General features: G+C 42.0%; 2 protein-coding genes across 5 annotated transcripts in view; both read right to left on the reverse strand.

Annotated features, from left to right (window-relative positions):
* Positions 1–15,933, reverse strand: part of TSHB (thyroid stimulating hormone subunit beta) — a 39,068-nt gene that overhangs the window by 11,798 nt on the left and 11,337 nt on the right. The window lies entirely within an intron of this gene.
* SYCP1 (synaptonemal complex protein 1) overlaps positions 8,200–15,933 on the reverse strand; it is a 121,138-nt gene continuing 113,404 nt past the window's right edge. The window contains exon 32 of the mRNA XM_004616287.2: positions 8,200–9,405. The gene's annotated coding sequence lies outside the window, so the exon portion shown is untranslated. The remainder of the gene's footprint in view (positions 9,406–15,933) is intronic.

Consider the following 15,933-nt stretch of genomic DNA (forward strand, 5'->3'; position numbering starts at 1 on the left):
TAAATTACACCTCCACAAAGTCTTTGAATCCAATAAAGAGGAAAAAATTGACTATTTTTCCACTTCATTATATACCATTTTTTCACTCTGCTTTTTATTTCCTATATTCTATTTAACATGCTAAGCTTGTTCTTGTGCCTGGAATTTTGCTTTTGTTATTTGTTCAATATAAAGATTTCATCCATCAAATAACCAAAGGTATTCTCACCATCTCAGCTTACAATATTTTTTTTCTCAGAAAAGTATTCCTACGGGCACTGATCAGGGGATGGGTGTTGGAACAATATACACCTGAAAATCAGTCATAAATATTTTTGTAACTTTGCAATTCACAGTGAATCAGCTTTTTTCAAGTCCTCCCTTGCCACAAAAATCTACTGTGCAGATTGTCACTTTTACCCTACTGCGTCTAACATTCATATTCCATTTTTATTCTATTTGTCACCTTCCAACTAGAGTCCAAGAATCCTAAGTGGAGGACTTTGTCACTGTATATTCAGAATTCAAATCAACTTATCACATATAATAGGTGTGCAACAAATGTTTACTGAATAATAAAGAAGTAGAAATACAGATGCTACTCCGGGAGTTCATAACTATGTATGTGGAGAGGTTAGCTTATATCCCATACATGGTTACAGGCAATTTTTGCTGAAATCCAAATTTCCTGATATCTTTTTTTATTGCATTAGAAACTTAACTTATTTTCAAAGAAAAAAATATTACCCAAAATCTCAGAATATGAATTCTCAGATATGGTCTTGGAATATGAATCAGATTTATTCTTCTTCCTTCAAGTAGTGGATACTTTTCTAATTTATAAGAGGACCTAAGCAGATATTAGAAAAAATAAGGTTTAGAGCCAGAAAAATAGCTCAAAGATCAAAAATAGCTCACAGGGCTAGTGTAGTGCAATAATGGATTGCATGCAAAATCCTATATTTGATCTTCAGCATCACATGGTCCCCCGAGCACTGCTGGCACTGACCACGTGAAGTCTGAGCTGAGAAGTCACATCAGAATAGTCTGCCACTTAAAATAAAATTTGCTTATTAAACTCCTATTAGTGATTTAATCATAAAATAATACAGATAATTAATAGCAAGTAGAATTGGATCTAATTTATACACTGTTCATTTTATTATCCTGAAACTCCCTACTGGAGATGTAATTGGCTTAGTATGTATAAAATTAAACCAATGTCGATTTCCCTTCTTTTGTGTAGCTCTGAAGCTCCTCCTATCCTAGATCTGTATAAACTGACACAAGATTTTTCCATCTTTTTCAAAAGTTTTTGAAATTAAGGTGATGCATAAAAGTTAATCAGAATTATTAGTATCTTATGTAATACAATTCACAGTGTAATAGTGCAAAAGTCAGAATAGTATCAAGTTTTCCTGTTCTGTAAAACAAAACTTGCTTCTCTATCCCTTAATATAAGATCTTTTATTCTATTCTTGTTACTTTATATAACTAGATATCAGTAACTAGATATTGTTTCTTCTAGCTAAATAATATGAGCAGAATTAACTGTACTCACAATAACAGTTGTAACAACTTCCCCAAACTAACCAATATGTTACCAACCTTATCAAAGATTATTTCAATTTCACTAATGTTTGTGTAGTATATCTATTATTGTATGTTTGCCAGATTTTCTATGCAAAAATCAATAAAAGATTTGCTACCAAATTGTGGTAGCCGAGAAATAATAAATTAATAATATAGTTAATTTCCTTCACTACATGTACATAAAAATCAACCGAAATGAAAAAAGCTGGATATAATGGATCACATTTAGTATGTTTCTATTTACTTGAAATATATGGAATACGTAAATCTATAGGAACAGAAAACAGATTTATTCTGCCACTGATTAAGGTGACTGAAGTGGCCATGAACTCCACATTACTCTTTTTTATTTTATTTTAATCTTTTATTGAATATCCGTGATACCTTTACAAATCTGTTCATGATTGGTTTTCAGTCATACAATGATCCAACACTCATCCCTCCACCAGTGTACATTTCCCACCACCAATGTCCCCCATGTCCCCACACATCCCCGAACAGCCCCCTGCCTCTATAGCAGGCACTTTTCTTCTCTCTCTCTCTCTCTCTCTCTCTCTCTCTCTCTCTCTCTCTCTCTCTCTCTCTCTCTCTCTCTCTGTGAATTATGGTTTGCAATACAGGTACTAAGAGGTCATTGTGTTTTTTCAGGGACTTCAGTATTTTTATCAGGAAGGTAAGGCTGAAGTAGCTTTTTTAATTGTGTGGCTGCTTCGAGGTGTGGATGTGACTGCTGAGACTTCTGGAAGTACAGGGAGGTGAGGGGGTAGCCCATCCCTACTCGGACTGGAGATTTCAGTCACAAAACCCGCATACCTGAATTTTCAGCAGATTATATCTTGGTGAGCTCCATCCCAAGATGTTGGATTGTTGGAGCAAGTGACTGCCAGAGTTCTGCTTCGGTGGGCACCAGGCTGACCTGTCCTCCTCCAATTTACCCTGGTCTTTTCAGCCATGCATGGGTCTAAGATTAACTGCTGCTTTTGATCTTTCTTTTTTTAACTTTTAATTTAATTTTATTTTTATGAAGTTGTTTACAATTATTCTTTACATGTAATATTTAAACTCTAATCACACCACCATGCACCTTCCCACCACCATGTGTGTGTGAAGATTGTTGTATTTCATCCTAGAGCCATTTAATGATCTCTTTCAAGATTTATTTATGGGTCTCTGAGACAAGGTTGATAAATGAGTTTGTATAGCTGAGCTGGAGGTGGTTTGTGGGCTTGGCTCCCACATACCTAACTTTGGGCATTTAATTTCTCGGGAAATTTGGTCCTGAGTTGCTGGGGTCCAGCCAGAGACACAGAAGCAATTTTGGGATGTCAGGAAGCCTGAAGGCACTATCAGGCTGCAGATGCACTTGCCCTGGGGGTACAGGTTGACCTGCTGGTGGCACTGCAGCCCCCAGAGCTTTTCTTTTAGAGTAATGAAAATGTTTTAGAACTACATTAAGGTGGTGCTTGCACAGCCTCATGGATGTATTAGATGTCATAGCACTGTTTCCTTCAAAATGTTTTATTGTGGGGGCCAGAGAGATAATATAGGAGTACCTGTCTTCATGCAACTGCTTTAGCAAACCCAGATTCAATCCTGGGCACCACATATGGTGCCCCAAGATTGTCAGGGTCACTCCTGAGCACAAACCCAGGTATAGTCCTGAGCACTTCAGGTGTGGCCCAAAACTCTCCCCCCAAATTTTTCTTAATTAGAAAAATGGAGTTTTATAATGATTAAAAGATAATTTAACCAAAACCAAAATAGCATATTACTTATGTGCCTCAAAATAAAATTAAGTTATATTAAATGCAAACTATAAATGGAATAAAAGAATAAAAATTTAATCTAAAACTACAGCTGAAAAAGTTAACATGTTTTTCTTGGTTTATGTAAATTCTAGACTAGAGAGATAACACAGTGGAAAAGTGCTGGCTATGCACTTGCCCAACTTGAGTTCAATCCCTGGTACCACATACGGTTCATACCACATACCTGAGCAAGGACAGGAGTAAATCCTGAGCACAGAGCCACGAATAAGACTTGAAAACTACTGGGTGTATTGACTTACAATAAATAAGTAAATAAAAGAAAAATATTAGAAAAAATAGAGGAAACTATCAATCCAGTAGACCCTCTTGTCTTACTTGACATATATAGAACATCACACCCGCCAAAAGCAATGTGTACATTACTCACAAATGCACAGAACACATGGGACATGCTTATATTCTGGGTCATAAAACACATCTTAAGCATATTTTAATTATAACTATATTGAATATAGGTTCTTAAGGAAATGGAATCAAAATATCCACAATGGAGGAATCTGAAGAGTAGCCAAATTAATTAAACAATATATCCCTTATCTTGAGATTCTCCTGCATCTCGTCTTCTGAATGTGTCTGTATACTTTCTGCTCTCTCCTCTTTGGAGTGCTCTTCTGGAATGCATTGCTTGTACTCGCTCCCTCTTGGATTTCCAGAACAGAGTTACTTTACTTCGCTATTCATCTCCTTCCTAAAATTCTTTTCTGCAAGGGTAGACCACAGACTGGGAAATCTGGGCAGAACTCAGGACTGACTATACTTTTTCCTGCAAAGAACAGACTTGCTTCAAACTAAGGCTTCAAACCACTCCCTTACGAGTGGCTGGGACCAGTTCCCAGACCCCGGAGATCAAGCAGAGCTCAGGTGTAGAGGGGGCACTAACATCCATGGGTGTAGATTCTCAGGGGAGATTTTGCCAGTCTGAACATCCCCTCTGAGCACTTCTCCGAGGAGGCCACAGTGGGTCTGTAGCATTTGCTCCCAATGCTACTGCCTTCCTTGTTCCCCACTTCCCATTATGCACAACATGAGGAGAGACAGCCAGGACTCAAAAGAGACTCACCTTCATGAACCACCTATGACATGTGCTTCTTTGGAAGATCCACTTCTCCCACATTCCTTACGCTCATTCCTTCAATCCCAGTAACCACCATATTTTGCACAGTCTACGAGTTATATTTTGTTGTGTTTTGCCAGTTTGATGTGGTTTTTGTTTTGTTTTTCAATTTTTCACCTGGTGGTTCTCAGGACTTACTCCTGGCTCTGTGCTCAGGGATCATTCCTTGTAGGGAACAGAACTGTATGGGATGCTGGGGATCAAACCCAGGTTAATACGTGCAAGACAATCTCCGGCCCTGGATTTATATTTTTATATTCCACATATGAGTAAAACCAGCTGGTAGTTGTCTTACTTAGTGAAGAATGATGGGATAAGTGTTAGACTATAGCTGTCAGTGCTCAACGACTATTCCTGATTCTGTACTCAAGAGTGATGCCTAGCAGTACTCATATGTGATGCCAGGGATCAAGTCAGAGTTGCAGCCAACCCCTTGAGCACAGAACCTGTAGTAATTCCTGGGCACTGCCAACTGGTCCAAAAACAATTTTTCAAATAAAAAATGTTGCCAGGGATGTTGCAAGGCAGTAAAGCATTTGCTTGCATCTGTAAGGCCATGGGTTTGATCCCTGACACAGGGTGGGGGGAAAGACCATAGGTTTAAAAGCACTAATATCAACATTGTTCTGGCACATAGAACTGGAAACAAAGAAAAATTCCACAATACAATTATTATACAGCAGGTTATGTCAACAACAACAACTTAGTGTAACATTAGAGTCTTAACTTCTTATTCAAATGCCACAAAGTATTAAAGGGAGCATTGCACAGACCTAGGATAAATTCATCATCAAATCAGCAATGTGCTACAGCTGGAGAAAAGGTATGGTTGAGGGTCTTATACCTTTAATCAAATGATCTGGCACAAAGCAAATAGATTTCACCTAAAATCCGTTGGCCAGAATTTATCATATATTTTCACCAAGGTGGATGGTGAAGTGCGATCTTCTCAGCTGCTTGAAAGGAGAGGAGAAACTGGACAAGGGGAATCATAAAAGTTTCTACCGTGTTCTTTCAGAAGAGAGATACAGTACAGTAGGTAAGGTGCCTTTCTTATTTATGGCTGACCCAGATTCAATCCTTAGTACCCCAAATGGTCTGCTGAGCCCTGTCAGGAGTAACCCTTGAGCATAGCCAGGTGTGACAGAATAAAACACATATAAAACAATAACTTCGAACTATACCATGAGTTAAATGACATTTGTGTGTTACTAAGTACAAAGCAAGACTCTGAAAAATATACATAATGTCTTATTTTGTAAATTAACATCATCAGCAAATCCATGTAACGTACATGTATAAAATATCACTAACTAGGAACCAGAGGGGAAGCTCAATGGACTAGAGCACATGCAGGAGGCTGGAGTTTGATCCCTGGCACAGGGTCTCCTGAGCACCACTGGGAGTGATCCCCAAGCACTGGCCCAGATGTAGCTACTGCGTGCAGTATCAAGTACAGCACCAAGACCAAACAAAAAATGCATTTAACCAAACAACAGCTATGTCTCTCTCACATAGGGAAAGACACAGTTGAAGTCCTTGTCAAGTTTCCCTAGGAGAGAGTGATTTGGCAAGAAGAAGCCTGATCTCCGTGAAGAGAACATGTTAAAGCACATGAAAATGAAAAGAGAGCACTGAGTTTTTTTATATGATCATACTGAGGTTTGGGTGTCAGTTATGTGTATGTGCCCAGAAATGAAAATACATTTTAAATCTACACTTTTCTTTTGATTTTTATTGCTTTTATAGATTTCATACTTACTTGTTGAAGACAAATTATCTTTTTATTACTCTACAGCTCTCATCTCTAAGATATTTTTAACTTTAAGCGACATTGTCTTATCTGTCTCCTGTTTGCCATTTCCTATTTCTAACAGTTGACTTGCCACTGATTAAAGTTCATGCTGTATTACTACAGCCTGTGTACTATTAATTATAGTGAATTTAGGTTGCCTGAAGTATGAATAATTTATTTCTACCCTTTATATCAACCAACGCAAATTGCTCTTTGACATCATTAATTTACATGTACATGAGGCAAAAGATATTTTATTACTGCTAAAATAATAAAGTTATGGATATTTATTTTAGAAAAGGTATTAGATCTAATCCAAAAGTCTGGAACATAAGCCTCAGTCTAAGACATTTTCCTGTCTTTGTTAGGACTAAAGAGCTACAATAGCTCCACTCTGTTCCAATTTACTTTTTAAAAATTTAATTTTATTTGATTGATTACATTCAATATTTCAACAACAATCCCACCACCATTACACCTTCCCACCACCATTATTTCCAAGTTTACCACCACCACTCAAGCCTGCCTCACAGGCAGATACAAGATTATTTTGTATTGATTGTTATGAATAGTACAAGATGTCTATAAGGGTCTATTTTACAGTGATTCAGCTAAAAACAAAAAGAAAAAATAGTATGAGATATTGCAGCCGTTAAAGAAGCCCCACCCTCCTGGGATTCTAAAAATTAATATAATTGGGGTCCGGAGCCATCCTTGCAGCGAGCTGCTGGGTTCCGAGATTTATTTGTGAATCTCTGGATCATGGCTGTTAATGTGCTTAAATGGGACCCAGAGGGAGTTGGTGGACTTTACAGTCAGGACCCTGGAAGAGCAGGGAGATGGGAAGGAGTGTCCCGAGTCCCGAACCCTTGAGGCCTGGTGTTTTCAGTCACTGGTCCCACAATCATATGGTCCCACATACCTGGGTTTTTCAGTGGATTTATTCTCTAGCATAGGAGGCCCAGGATGGGCCTGTGAAGATTGGCCACAAGGATGGTGGTGATTGGAGGTTAGGGGCTGCCAGGGTTCATCTGATACAGGCAGAGAGAGAGAGAGAGAGAGAGAGAGAGAGAGAGAGAGAGAGAGAGAGAGAGAGAGAGAGAGAGAGAGAGAGAGAGAGAGAGAGAGAGAGAGAAGAGAGAGAGAGAGAGAGAGAGAGAGAGAGAGAGAGAGAGAGAGAGAGGACATCTGCTCCCATCTGAGGTGCCCCATGAATTAGCCCTGCAGATGGCCTGGAGCCATCCTTACAGTGAACTGCTGGGTTCCAAGATTCATTTGTGAGACTCTGGATCATGGCCATTAGTTAATGCACTTAAATGGCCCAATTTACTCTTAATGGTCTGAAACAAAAATCTTCAACTTGGAAAATGGGGGACAGGAAGATATTTTCACCCTCTTGCAAAATTTAAAACGCTGTACTTTAAATAATTGGATATTGCTTTCTTTGATTAAATTCTATTCTAGTTTCCAAACCCCCCAAAAGTTCGATTTTACAACATAACAAATAGCATCTTGTATAAAATACCCATGGTCTGTTACTTCTATTTTAATCTCATTCATTATATAGCTTTCTCTTCTGCTTGGATTTCCACCTTTTTATATGCTTGATCACTCCTATTATGTCCCAAATTCGGATTGATAAAAGTCTACTATGAGCCCCAACATGGCACACATGTGCACAGCCCATCAGCCCCAAGAGGCAGCATCAAGCTGTGCCTGGATTCCACTTGTACACAGTGCAGGAGATGGTCCCTGCCACCCGAGCTCTCAGGAGCCGTGGACTCAGGATGGAGTAATGAATTAATCAGTCCTAATCTTACCCAGGCTTGTGGGAGTTGTTGCCTTTCCCTCACAGAAAAGAATTTCAGGAGGAGACATTGTGACATATAACAAGTTTATTAGATAAGTAAATAGGGAAGGGAAAAGGTAGGCTAAGGCATGTGCTCAAGGAAGAACACAGGCTTCTCCGGGGCAGAGAGAGCCAGCACACATTCCAGTGTTGAAGTATGAAAGTTCAAAACTCACAAGGGCAGATGTGGGTGGCATGTGTTCAGGCAACATGAAGACAGCATGGGTGGTGGTGGAAGTGCATGCCACTTCCTCTGCCAAGTCACTTTATACTTTTCCCAAATTGTTCCACCAGTTCGTTGCTAGGATGGTTGTCAAGGGGAAGAATTTGGAGTAGTTGATGTTTGTTTGATGTTAGCACGGTCTTTGATCCAGCAGTGGAGCCTCTCATCACAGCTACCTCTCTTCTCAGGAACCCTCCTGCACACACCCTGCAATTCTGCATCCACTTCAATGGTTTTCCAGGCTCCTGGATGGGAACACTACAATTCTATCAGTTCTGTCACTTCTGCTTGTAGTTTTCTCATTTCTGCTCTCATTCTTTCTTGTTACCATTGTTTCTCTGAGCTCATTAAACATTTGTGTCGTGCTGTCCGCTAAGTCTTTTCTGAGAGGTTATAGAGCTCATTTTTGGAGCTGATAGTCTTCTGGGCTATTATCTTCACTCCTTGGACTTGTTGGCTTTTATGCAGTTTCTCCACGTCTGTTATTATCTGGGGTGAATTTTCGTACTTCAGTCCTGTCAGGATGCTCTTGCTGATTTAGCTCCTAAAGGCACTAAGGGGTAAACTAGGATCCTTGGCTTTGGTGGAGATATTGGTACCTTCATTGTGAAGTTAGAGTAAAATTCTCCAATTTCAGTATGTGGACAGTGGAGGGTGAAGTCAGTCTTTTACAGACTTCTGGGCAGCACTGGGCATGTCACTGGGAAGCTACTGGAAGGCACTGAAACCCAGGACTTCTCAGGGGCAGAGGTTGAGCTGGGGCTTCAGGTTGGGGTGCTCACATTCCTCCTGGACTCCAGGCTGACTCCCATGGGTGCCTGGTTTGTTGGCATGCTCACCTGAATAGATGGTAGTTTTGGGGACAGCATAAGAGAGCTGGAGGCAAGCAAAGACACCCAGGACTTTTCTGGAGTGGGGGGTTTGGCTCTTTTTTGTTTTGGGGCCACAACTGGTGGTGTTCACACTGCAAAATTGCTCTGGCTCTGCCTTTATTTAATTTTAAGTAGTATGTTGCAGAATAGCCTGCAGAGGAAAGAGACAAAGATACACATTCAAGGGTCAAGTAGATAGTATAGCAGGTAGGGGTTTGTCTTGTACATGGCTGACCTGGGTTCAATCCCTGACACCATATATAATCCCCTAAGCATGACCATGAGTGATCCTTGAGCACAGAGCCAGGTGTGTCCCCCAAACAAACAAAAAACCCACACACACTCAGAGGAACAAGAAAAAATCAAATTTGTTTAGCACCAGCGTGGGCCCAGCGGGGTTGCCTCTAAAGACTGAGCACTTATACAGGGTATCTCGCCCAGTAGGAGTGTGGTCTACACTGGAAACTCAGGCTGAAGCTGTAAGTAGGTCATATCACACAGGACAGGTGATATGGAAGATAAAATGTCAGGGTGGTATCATGATGAACAAAAGGAGGAATGGGAATCAGGCTTCCCCTGACAGGTAGTTTTACAGAGGTGAACAAAAGTGGGAATGGGAACCGGGCTTCCCTGTGTAGGAATCAGACTTATATTTACAAAATAAGGACAAGAATCAGGCTTTCCTTCACAAGTATGGCCTCCATCCATACTAGTACTACTACACAAGCCAAGAACCTAGCAAAGGCGACTGGCAGCCTGTTCTTTTACAGAGACTACATTTACTTCTAGCTCCTCTTGCTGGTTTGAGATTCAAGAAATGTTTAGTTCTTCAGTTAGGTCTGTACCCCTTTCACCAACAGATACATGTTACCCAGAGCTGTGCTGTTCTCCTGAGGAAAGCGCCTCCATTTTCCATACCTGGATTAAGAAATACCCCTCTTTGATTAAATTCCCAGAGACTGGCCACATGCAGAGGGAGTAAGTCCTTAAGGGCGAGTGCAACTGACCCAAGTAGAACTTGGGGCCTTGGGCCCTGCCCAGTACTGCCTGTGAGACTGCGTTGTGGACTTTCCTACCCTTTCTGATGATTTCTGTTCTTTTCTTCTAGGTATGCTATTCTTCAAATTCCCTATTCTTTTTCAAAAGCAGAAACTCCAGAATAAATGCTCATTTTGGTTTTTTATTTTTTTGGATTTTGGGTCCTGTCAGTGTTCAGGGCTTACTCCTGACTCCTGGATCTGTGCTCAGGAGTCACTCCTGGTGGGGCTTGAGGGACCATACAGTGCTGGGACTTGAATCTGAGTCAGCTGTGTAAGGCAGGCACTTTACCAGATCCCAGTTCTGCTGACTATATATATGGCAGAGTTGTTTCCACTGGGGATTGTCTAAACCCTTGCTTTGTTTTTTCACACTCTACAATTGAGTGAGGAATCTGCTATTTTTATTTTTCCAACTCACTTCAGTTAGCATGACTTCCTCTGATTACATTCAAGTTACAGTGAATAGCAAGATTTTATCTTATCTCAAAGCTGAGTATACTATTCTGTTGTGTATATCTACCACCATTTCTTTATCTACTCATATGCTGTGGACATTGTGCTGCTTCCAGCTACTGGCTATTGTAAATAATGCTCTATGCTTTTTGGTTGTGCCTGTGGGAAAGAGAATCCTGAATCTCAGAATGCTGTTAATCCACCATCTTGCCCCACCCCTTCTTCTGAACATAATTATTTTTTTTGCTCTGGTGCATTTTTCAGAAATTATATGAGCAAAAACCTTAGACTTTGTCAAGTTTTCTTCTGAACCTGATTGTTAGAACCAACTCTAAAAGCTAAAGAGTCGACCTGTACCTGCGGGGCAAGTACATCAGCAGCTTAATGGTGCCTTCAGACGTCCTAATATCCCAAAATTGCCACTGTGCCTCTGGCTGGAACCCAACAACTTGGGGCCAAGTTTACCAAGAAATTAAACAGCAAAAGTTAGGTATGTGGGATCCACTCCCACAAATCACCTCCAGCTCAGCTATACAAGCTCATTTATTGGCCCTATTTCAGAGATCTATAAATCTTGAGAGCGATTAAAAACTGCAGTTAGGGCCAGCGGTTCGATGCTCTGTGGGTGAGTGAGTACGCCCTGCAGGGCATATGCCAATAGTTTATTTCTCTGGAAAAGATGGAAACAAGGGCCATGATCCAGAGACATGCAAAAGAATCTCCGAACAGAGCAGCTCATTGCAGAGATGCTTCTGGACTAAGCCAGGCCGACTTCACAAGGGTGCCTCAGATGGGGGTAAGGCGTCATCAATCCACCTGCCTCCTAAAAAACCCTGGCGGCTGCCAGCTTCCAGAACCCAATGAGAAGTGCAGGTACACGGGTTCAGTGACAGCAAACTCCAGGCCTCAAGGGATAGGAGGTGGGTCAGTCCCTCTCATCCCCAATCCCCATGGGACCCTGGAGGTCACACACATAAACTGCCTCCAGCTGCTACTTAAGCTCCTTAACGGCCATGATACAAAGACACACAACCAAGCAGCTCACTGCAGAGATTTCTCCAGACCCTAATTATTTAAATTTTAGAATTCCAGGAGCATGTGGTCACTCTCATGGCCGCACATCTTATGCTATTCATAACAAGCAATAAGAAGAGTATGGGGGAAGACTGTCTACCACAGAGGCAGGGGGAGGGGTGTGATGGGAGGGAATACTGGAGTTCTTGGTGGTGGAAGATGTGCACTGGTGGAAGGTTGGGTGATTGATCATTGTATTACTGAAACTGAAACAGTAAAAGTTTGTAACTATCTCATGGTGATTAAAAAATTTTTAAAAAATAAAATTAACATTCTGAATAAAAAGTAATGTGGAGTTCATATCCAATTCAATCAGCTTAATCAATGGCTGAATAAATAGCAGTACTTCTACATTAAAAATAATTAAATCAAAGCTAAAGAGACAAATATAGGCTACTATAACTATTAATGTCACAATTTTCAAATTTACAGTATTTGATCTTATTTTAAAGCATACAATAAATATTTTGGTTAAGTTTCAATTATTTTAAGAATCCTTAATATGATGTATATATAAGGTTTTCTTATTCAACAAATTCTGAGTACCTATCATGTACCAGATATTGTTCTAGGCACTCAGATACATCAATAAACAAAAATGTAGCTTTATCAAGTTTATATTCCAGTGAGGAAAGACAAAAATAAACATACTGAAATTTTAACTTTGGGAAGATGAAGAACAAAGGAGGTGAATTGCCAGGACTAGAGATACTCTGCTCTTCTTTTTATAATAATAGACTCAGAAAATAATTTTGGTTTGGTCACATAACCCTTTTTCAAAATATCCTGAGAAATCGATCATAGTTTTACCTCAAAGTTAGGTATGAACATACTCTGGTATGCTAGGGACTGACTCGTGGTCTGCTAGCTGTGTGCAAGGCAAAAGTCCTACCTGCTATACTACTGCTCCTGCCTGAGGTGATCTCTGTCTTATTGTAAGTTTCAATAAGAAAAGAGGGTGCTTGGGGCTGGAGTGATAGCACAGCGGGTAGGGCCTTTGCCTTGCACACAGCCGACCCGGGTTCGATTCCCAGCATCCCATATGGTCCCCTGAGCACCGCCAGGAGTAATTCCTGAGTGCAGAGCCAGGAGTAACCCCTGTGCATCGCTGGGTGTGACCCAAAAAGCAAAAAAAAAAAAAAAAAAAAGAGGGTGCTTGGGCCCGTTCAGGCACAGGACTCTAGCGTTCAGTGGCCAAGAGTCGCCTCCCGAGGATGGTCACATCCGAACCGCAGCGGGGCACTGGAGTGGGGCGGCGCCAGCCCAGCCTCCAAGTGGCCCCGGCCGCCGGAAGTCACGCCCTCGACCCACCCTCAGCACCATCTTGCCACATTCAACAGAGAAGAAGACAGGCATTTTGGTGAGCAACGCGGCCAGACAATGCTCCGGACCCGAAACCAGGCCAGCAACATCGGGGATCCATTAGCAGCTGCGCGACTATTTCTAAAAACTGAAAACATACAATCTTTTAATGGAAAACTAATTATCAAATGCTTCCTTAGTAGGGCTGTCTTTCTTGAGGGGAAACTCCAACAATAGTGAGTTTTGTGTTGAAATATGGAACGTAATCAAGGTAAAGAGAAAATGAAGTGAAATTCATCAGTTATACAGTTGGGGGTGGGCGGCGGGGGCTATACTGGGGATTTTGGTGGTGGAATATGGGCACTGGTGAAGGGATGGTGTTTGAATATTGTATAACTGGGACATAAACCTGAGAACTTTGTAACTTTCCACATGGTGATAAAATAAAAATTAAAAAAAAAAAAAGTCCCATCATCGACCTTCTCATCCTCAGCATCTAGTCCTTACCGTCTAGTCTTCAGCATCTAGTCCCCAACATCTTCAACATCTCATCCTCAGCATCTAGTCTTCAGCATCTAGTCCCAACATCCTCATCCCCAACATCTAGTCTTCAATGTCTTCAACATCTCCTGTCCAACATCTCGTCACTTTCTTCTTCCCAGAATCTAGTCCCCTTTTACCCCTGACAGCATAGTTATATAGAAATCATGAAGGGTGGGGATACAAAGGTGGGGTTGAAAATTATCATAACAACAAAAAGAAGTAAAGCCACTCCTTTGGGAGATTAACTCAAGGACAAAATCTCATTTAAGGAGATTAGTCCAATTAATCTAGGAGATCCACTCAAGGGCGGGATTCCATCCAGGGTGTATTGCTTTCTTCTTTCCTCAGATAGTAATCTACTTAAATAGTCATAATAGATTTGCTTTACTTGTTTTATTTCTCTGCTTGTCTACTCCTGAAATTCTTTTCTGCGAGCAAGACGAAAACCCTGGGTAAGGCCTGGAACTGGCCTCTCCTTTCCTGCAAAGAGAAAATCCTCGCTCTAGCCTGAGTCTGTGGCTTCCTGAGAAATCGGGTGGCGGGGATCAAATCCCGTTTCAAGAAGACCAAGCAGCTGTCAGGTGTGGCCTGACAGCCACCTGGTAGAGCTGGTGGGGCTCAGGCCCATGCTGAGCAGGGGGCTCATCTCAGACTTTCCCAGCAGATCCCAGGTAGCAGAGGTGAAGTGGGAAGTGACCATCTTTCTCTCCTCCCGACTGATGCGAGCCACCTGTGGGGTCCACTGACATCATACCCACTGTACTATCTCTCTGCCCTTGTACATTTACTTATCTGTTTGCCTTTTGGGGCCACACCTGACAATGCTCAGGGGTTGCTCCTGGCTCTGCACTCAGGAATTACTCCTGGCGGTGCTCAGGGGACCATATGGGATGTTGGGAATCGAACCTGCATCGGCCACATGCAAGGCAAATTCCCTACCCACTGTGCTATTGCTCCAGCCCCATAGGTCAGCCGCTTTTGAGGCCAGTGCCATGCTCATTGTACTATCTCTCTGCCCTTGTTTGGTTTTTATGGTTTGTGGCCACGTCTAGCTGTTCTCAGATTACTCTTGGCCCTGGTGCTGAGGGATCAGGCCTGTCAGTGCTCAAGGAACTATATGCCATGCTCAGGATTCAACTGGGCTTACCTGCGTGCAAAGCAAGTCTGACTGTCTGACTTCCGGGGGCTGGAGAGACAGTACAGCAAGCAGGCACTTGCCTTCCACATTCCTGACCCAGGTTCGATTCCCGGCATCCCATATGGTTCCCTGAGCACCTTCAGGAGTAATTCCTGAGTACAGAACCAGGAGTGAAAATCTAAGGTTTAGAGCAATAGTACTATAAGGAAAGTGCTTGCCTTGCACACAGCTGATCTTGTGCTCAATCCTCGACATCTCATGTTCCCTTCCCCAGAGCACCACCAGAAATGATTCCTGAGTGCACAGCCAGGAGTAAGCCCTGAACATCACTGGGTGGGGTTCAAAAACAAAAATTTTTGAAAATTCATTATTGGAGGGGTGGGGGCCACATCTGGTGGTGTTCAGGGGTTATTCCTGGCTCTGCACTCAGAAATTACTCCTGGTGGTGCTCAGAGGACTATATGAGGTGTCAGGGACTGACCTGAGTCAGTCGCTTGCAAGGCAAGTCCCCTATCTGTTGTACTATTATCAGGCCCCCAATGATTTTTTTCCTTTATGGGCCACATGTACAGGTGTTCAGAGCTACTCCCAGCTCTGTGCTCAGGGGTCCCTTCTGTAGATACTTGGGACCATGGAGTGCTTGGGAACCAGATCTGGGCTGTATTCAAAGCATGTACTCCAGGCTGTTGGTGTGAAGGGTGGGGAAGGGGGGGGTGCACCCAGTGGTGCTCAGGGCTTGCTCCTGGCTTTGTAGTCAGGGATCACTTCTGGGGGAAACTCTGCGGAATTATATGGGGTGCTGAGATAGAATCCGGGTCAGCCAGTTACCTTATGTACTATCTCTCGAGTGCCCCCTTCAGAATTTAAAACTAAATTATAATATAAATCTACCTCAGCCAATTGTTTGCTGCCCTTGAATGAATGCTACTGGGGAGGATTTCCAAAGTTATTCAGAGCTTTGCATTAAGCCAGGAAAGGGTTATTGTCATTGAAAATACCCCCCTCTCCTCGTTTTATTCCCCAGACCCTGCTTGCAAAAAAATGTAGTCAGGCTCCAAACAGATGAAATTTGTTGCCCATGTCTCAGATAAAGGCTGAGAAATGGAAGCAGAGAGGAGTTGGTAGATGG

The sequence above is a fragment of the Sorex araneus genome, chromosome 5, assembly GCF_027595985.1.
Source record: "Sorex araneus isolate mSorAra2 chromosome 5, mSorAra2.pri, whole genome shotgun sequence".
NCBI lineage: Eukaryota > Metazoa > Chordata > Mammalia > Eulipotyphla > Soricidae > Sorex > Sorex araneus.